Raw genomic sequence first — 7,094 nt, 5'->3', positions numbered from 1 at the left:
TGGCCCAACTGGCAGTCCCTTGGGCAGCCCAACTGGCGGCTCCCTTGACGACCCCTTACGTTGTCCACCGACGACCCTGGGTCGTGCCGTTACTCACTAAGTCTTCCCACTCATAGACAGTAGATTTTTGCCTTCCTCAAGATTCGAACTCTAGACCTCCAGTTTAAGTACTAGAGCTTATGAATCCTGGTAGCCAAGTGAGTGACTCACTTGGCTACCAGGATTCATAAGCTCTAGTACTTAACTTGGAGGTCTAGAATTCAAATCTTGGGGAAAGCAAATGTAAGATACCGAAAATTTTTTACTATAGACACGAATAAATTCGTCTTGTGAAGACGAACCAAATAAAACTTGTTTGGACCAAATCGGATATCGTTTGACCACTGAACCACGCGAACCAAACTCGAATCGATTGCGATCCCGATTCACCTCCGTTGTTTCTTCTCCTCACTCGCGATCTCGCGACCTTCTCAGAACTGCGCCATGCTTCGCCGAGCTTCTTTGAGCCAATCTGCTGACTCCTTCCGGAGCTGCCGCCTTCGGCTTGTCGCCGCGATCGTCGCTGGCCGATTGAGGGCAACGACGCCGCACTTTCTTCTTTTCTGCAGAAGCCTTTGTCCGACCGCTCCTTGGTTTTCCGGCTAGTGTCGACACCTTCGCCCGATTCTTGTTCTCTTTGGCCGATCCGCCGGTCAAAGCTGCTAGATTACTTTAGCCGTTGTCGATCTCTGCTCTCTCTTCACTCAGTTCGTGGATTTGGCGGCCATCACCGGTCTAGGGATGTTCCATTCTCGCCGATTTCCTGCTCTCTCTTCACCGATTGGTTTTCTTTGGCTGATCATTTACTGGTGAAGGTAAGATCTTAAAGAACTTACTATTGGATTTACTGGTGTATTAGTTGTTTGGATTTAAGTTGAAGTATGGGCAGATCTTGATCTTGAGCAGCTTGGAATCAGAGCACTGTTCTAGGGCTCAGATCTAAGGAGTTAGGGCAAATTTCATTGAGGTAAGCTTTGGAAACGATGTTGTATTGTGAATTTGGTTGGATTGATGGATTTTACAACCAGTGGGATTTCTGTAGAATTTGGCAAGGAAGGAGGAAACCAAATCGGAGCGTGAGTAGATCAGAGTTGAGTTCCAGGTATGGAATTTGATTAGAAATTGTTTAACTATTATTCATGGTGCTTGAATAATGAGGATTATAGTTGATCTACTAAAATCGGTTGTGCTTTAGATCAGTTAAGATGAGGTGATCATTCTGATAGGGATCGGGATTGGAAAGTGTAATCTTAGTTCAGTTAGGGTTTGATTTGATTTGTATTTATATATTCTGGATTTAGGGATTGTGATAATAATTGCAGGACTTTGATCGGATTATTGATTGGTCTCAGATATTGGATTTATCTGAGATTATACGCGACAAATCTGAAGGCGGGTACCTTGACTTATCCTTTATAGATCGGTCTTAAGGATATGTGTAAATTGCTAGTTATCAGTAATTTATGTTCCTGTTCATACTTATTACACTTGCTACTTTGATCTGATTCTGTTATCAGTTATTACTGTTACTTGATCGGATACCTTTTGGCTATTGTGGTTATCAGTTATTCATTTATCTTGATATCATCTGATACCTTTGACATGTTTTGGTTATCCGATCTTTATTGATTCTGATATCACCTACTACATGTGCATATGCTGCTACTTGGCTTATATCACTCTATTACCAGTGCATATGCTAGTTATGGGTTTTTTTAATATCATTCTGATTACTATGGCATATTATATGTAGGGATGGCAACGGGTTCGGGGGTTCGCGGGGAAGCCTTCTCCATCCCCGTCCCCGAAACCCAAACTCATATACCATCCCCGTCCCCATCCCCGTCGGGTATCATAATTTAAATACCATCCCCGTCCCCGTCGGATTTCGGGTATCCAGCTGGTTTCGGGGATCCCCGCGGGTTTCGGGGATGGCTTTCCCCGCGGGTATTTCCATGGGTATCCCCATACCCATCCCCATCCCCGTCTTATTTTTTTTTAAATATTAATTTAAATAAATAAATATATATATATATAAAATCCTTGCAAAATAACATTATAAACCAAACATTAAACTCCAAAACAAAATATTATCTCTAAAACAACATCCAACTAATGCATAATCGATACAATAAGTTTGAAGTTCTTCCATTCTTCAATTCTTCAAAATTTTGACACCACTTATGCTACAAAAGAAAAAAATAAAAAGAGTTAACTATAAGATTTGTTAAATTAACTACCAATTTAATAAAAAATACAATTACCTAAATCATCCACATCATTATCTTCCAAGTATAGTAGCATAATTATCCGAAACAAAAGAAGTATTGGGCGGTTAAGGTTAAGATTTAAATTTAATAAATTTTAAATTTTAAATTTTTTAATATAATAATCTGGAACCGTCGCGAACCGTAGCGAATCGTGAACCGAACCATGAACCGACGGTTTCGAACAGTGAACCGTAACCGTCTTGGGCGGTTAAGATTAAGGGTCGACCTGCCATGAACCGTCGAACCGGCAGTTCCGAACCGTCGAATCGTCGGTTCTAAACCGTGGTCGGCTCTGCAGCCCACACCCATAAAAATAAATCATCCAGCAAGCATAACTAGGAAATCACTATAATAAAAAAAATCATAATGCATTAGAGAGTAATAGGCTAATCCACCATAAAAATAGCCAAATATATCCGTAGCCTACTCCTATCAACCAGGATTATTTCCCATCACTAAGTCACATCGTAAGCTAATATATTTGCTGAACATGAAAAATACTTTAAATCAATTGATCAAAAGCAAACCTTGAACGCAAGCCTCCAAAATCATGTATTTATCAATTTCTTAGTATAATACGACGATTTTGACAGTGCAATCAATTCTTTAATAAAAATCAAGCTTAACTGAGAAAATCACTACAATAGAAAAATTTCCTGGCAATTCTATCGTAAACAATAGGTTAATCCACTATAAACATAATACATCGTTAGCTAATAATCTGCTGAACATTAAAATAGCTTAAAACATTTCATCAAACAGTTTAGCAAAAATCAGATCCTTGGCAAACCTACAGTGCAGTTCCAAAAATAAACAGGAAGGAAAAAAACTTATGAACGAGTAGAACCAACCCTAGGCTCACGGATCCAACAGAAACGCTTAGAGTGATTATAAAATTAGCATACCTGCTTCGCAGCGGCCAGCGGAAAAAAACAGTTTATGAATTGCTGAAAAGAAGCTACTGATGCAATTGAGCAGATATAACTAGAAATTGGAAAAGCTGAGGTACATATGGAAAAGGAACTTTACAGATCAGGATGCTGCAGCAGCCAATGAAGTGCAACTCACATCTGAACTTTTAACTGTTAGAAAAATTACAACATATTAGAGCTTGAAGGTGTTATCAGAGCTTTAGAGACACATCTTCGTCAAGTTGAAAATGAATACAAAGATAAACTGGAAAAATCTCAAGAAGGATACTACAGACCCGATTGTGAAATTAGAGGAATATGATGCTAATTCTTTAAGGCATGAGAAGTCGGTTCTGAAAAGTGCAGAGCTGTTTTTATTGAATGCAGAGCTGTTTTTATTGAGTGCAGAGCTGTTTGAGCTGTGAATGGCTAAGTTATTGAGTGCAGATTCAGTGCCAAACAGTGCCAATCTGAACTCTTGCAAAGCTGCTGTGATTCCAACCTACTGAAGTCAATTCGATGTAAATCAGTAAAGGGGTTGAGGGAATACCAGTCTTGTACAAATGACAAGGAATTTAAGGGCTGAAACCAAGCTGGGAAAATCAGAAAATCAGGGCAGAAATTGGTGATGAAGCTGTGAAAAAAAATCAGAAAAGAAAAAAAAAAAAAGTGGTTTGTGCCAAGTTGTTTAAAGAAAGTTTCAAGAATCTGATCAATGGATGAATCCATGGAAATCTACTTCATTTCAGTTACTTCCTAAACACCAAATTCTGATGCTAAAATTTCCAAAGCGTTGATGGCAGCAATAGAAAAATCAGAGCTGTTTAGTGCCAAAAATCTATTTAGCCCAATCTGAATTTTTGAAGCCTTTGTGGACCTGTTTTGACAGTAAATTGCTGAGCTATATTGCTGTGAAGCTGCTAAGTTGGAAGGCTATAAAGTTTAGAAGCTAATACTAAGCTGTGAACTGAGAAGTGCAGAAGTCAGTTCTGAATTGGAGAGGGCTGAAATTATGGTAAACCTGTACTAAGCTGCTGAAGTTGTGAAGTTCTGAAAATGATATCATCTTGATTTATAAAATCAGATACCTGAACAGAGCTTCACATCTAAAAGGTAGGAAAGTTTCACAAATTCATTTTCTGGAATTCTGGAAGCATGAAAACTCATAGAAGAATTCTGGAAACCTGAATCTGAAAGTGGCCCAGCTTCATCAAGGTTGATGTGTTCTCAGAAATGGTTGAGGAGAAGAAAAGAGAATAGAATGGGAAGAAGGCTTAAATAAAACTGAGTCAACATAGAGTTCTTATCTACTACAAGTTTCTGAAACTGTATTTCAGTTAAGGTAGAGCTGGTAGAGCATGAAATACTTGTTTCTGGGTTGATGAAAAGGAAATGAATACTGCACGTGAAAAGAAGCTACCAAATTGATACAAACTTGTTTAGTGCCAAACCTGATTGCTATTCTTGACCAACAACTATTATAACTGAGATTCTTGTCAAGTCAGGGCTGATTATATCTCCTTTGCAGAATTCTTCATGAAACATACCTTCAGTTTCTTTAAGTCTGAAATTTTGGAATCAACCTTCTGCATTCAGAATTCTTTGATTCTGATTATCTTGTCTGAAAGTTTGGAACAGAAGGTTTATCAGAAAGTTTATCAGGGAGTGGTTCTTCTGCCAATCATACACTTCTGGAAGCTGACCAGCCAGAGGTTCATGTGGATACGGGAGCTGATGCATTGGATGTAGGTGCTGAAGCAGATGAAGCACCTAGTCAGATGCTACTGCAGATCGGCACTAAGGTATGAGCTCGGTAGAGGTCTGAGGTGTGGAGATCGGCACTAAGGTATGAGATCGGCAGAGGTCTGAGGTGTGGAGATCGGCACTAAAGTATGAGCTCGGCAGAGGCGTGTAGCAGCTTGCGAGCTCGGCAGAGTTGCCACGTGTGGTTGCCGACTCTATCCAGCGCACGCGGTTGCCGAGCTGCGTGTCACAGCTTGCGAGCTCTCCCACGACACCGAATAAAATCTTCGTGATCCGTTCAGATCTTCTCGACACAAAGAAAGAAGCAAGAGTACTGTACTACAAGCGAATGGATGAATAAGAAAGAAAGTCAGGCGTGCACTTGACTTTAAAAAGCAGACCTCTTCTTGCATAAAGGCAGAATTGCTCTTATGACCCTGAAAATTTTGGGAGGAAGCTCACCACATCACGTTCGGGATGGATGCCCGACCTCCCTCTGACTCAGGTTTTTAGACACAAGTGCAGTTTGGATTGCAACTGATATAGAGTGGTAGGGAGAATGGTATTCTCTAAGATCATTGCAACTTATTAGGTTTATTCTTCCAAACTTTTCTCTCTCATTGAAACTTTGCTTGGTATTTCTTCATATACTTCATCTCATTATTTTTTTGTGATCCTGATTCTTCTTGATAAATCCTTTTAATTCATGTGTGTGATGTATTGATAGTGGTGGAGAAGTAGATAATAAGTAAGCTTATGGTAGCACAAGATTACACATGTGTTTTGAGTGCTCTCCATTTTTACATCTATTATGTGAGCACCAGTGTAATTATCTATCTTGTGAGGTATTGATCAGGCTTATTCTATTTGATTTGATTGATATCATCATTCATGTTGTCTGTTGTAGGAGTAGGATCTATGAATACCTTGAGTTCTGATCAATTTGTTGATCCTAAGTAACTAATTTTTTCTAACTTTGGATTATTGATCGGGGTATTGTTTGGGGAATAAGTTAGTTGTTTTCTTTCCATGATTGCTCGAGAGACGTGCAGAAATAAGTGTGGGGTATTTTATAGCTTCATTTTATTATGTGATTTTAACTCGTAGGATGAATATTTTAGGCCCTTTACGTGTGTAATTATCGTTACTTAGGATGTTTATACATATTGGGTTTATTTGCATTTAATTGAGTAATTCCTATGATTTCATAATTAAATCTCACTAACCTTAATGTGAATTTTGTAGGAACGGGATAAAGGGAGTCGTCCATCAAGATCTGGATCGATCACAGCCATCCATCAAGATTGAAGTAGATATGTGATTAATCAAGGTAATTGACCTAGGTTTTAATCAACGGCTGAGATCAAGGCAATTGCAAGATGGACGGTGGATGATAATTGGGTTTAAAAGTCTTCTCCCGCACCGAACAAGCAAGCGAACAGTAGCTGCGCGTCTTCTTCCTCAGAACACGATGGTCGGTTCCGCTCAGATCCAAACGGCGACAAGCTTCGGGCGACAGAGCTTCAGCGGTGCGTCTTCTTCCTCCATCCAACCGACGGGATTAGCCAGCATCGCAACCATCACCTCTGCATTGGCAGTTCAAGTCGACGGGATTAGTGGCGAAGGATTACCGAGAAGAGGTGGACGCTTCCCCTTCGCCGGCGGAACCCTAGCTTCTGGCCACAGGACCTGAACGCCTCAGCTTGATTGGATTTTGAAGGTTGAGGTGACTTTCCACTACTGGGACTAGGCAGATTCTTCCTCAGTCTCCTGTGGCCGAGCTCTTCAGGGATTCCTTTGCCTGTGAAGGATTCAGGCTCTGTTCTGTGTCCACGTTTTCCAGTAGCTGCCAATTGGATTTGTTGGCAGCTGATTCCTTCCGGAGCATATCAGCCATCTTCATCCGCATTCAACTCTTGTCGGAGGGATATCTGACACGAGACTCGCTTCATCGACAGCTGTTGAGGCAAGGCCGTCCAGCTTCGTCGCCGTTCGCCGGGAAGAGGATCTCTATCCGGACAATTTGGGATCAGTTTGTTGTTATTGCAGTCCATTTTGTTTGAACTGCTTTGTTTCATTTCAACATGTTCATGAACCATTGATTGTTTATCTTAGTGTCATCTTTGCTTAA

The 7,094-nt window shown here is 40.3% G+C and overlaps 1 long non-coding RNA gene across 2 annotated transcripts; it reads left to right on the top strand.

Annotated features, from left to right (window-relative positions):
- The first annotated feature begins 497 nt into the window (after positions 1-497).
- On the top strand, positions 498-7,094 carry LOC141846926 (uncharacterized). 2 transcript variants are annotated; one of them, XR_012603390.1, is made up of 4 exons: positions 498-854; positions 929-1,006; positions 1,082-1,141; positions 6,209-7,094. It is a non-coding gene; the product is annotated as an uncharacterized LOC141846926 (long non-coding RNA). The 2 variants fall into 2 exon arrangements; XR_012603389.1 differs by lacking the exons at positions 498-854; positions 929-1,006; positions 1,082-1,141 and adding an exon at positions 5,132-5,808.

Source organism: Curcuma longa, chromosome 16, assembly GCF_044706935.1.
Source record: "Curcuma longa cultivar G26 ecotype Majalengka, Jawa Barat chromosome 16, ITB_CL_G26_1.1, whole genome shotgun sequence".
NCBI lineage: Eukaryota > Viridiplantae > Streptophyta > Magnoliopsida > Zingiberales > Zingiberaceae > Curcuma > Curcuma longa.
This window is presented reverse-complemented; position numbering and strand designations above follow the sequence as displayed.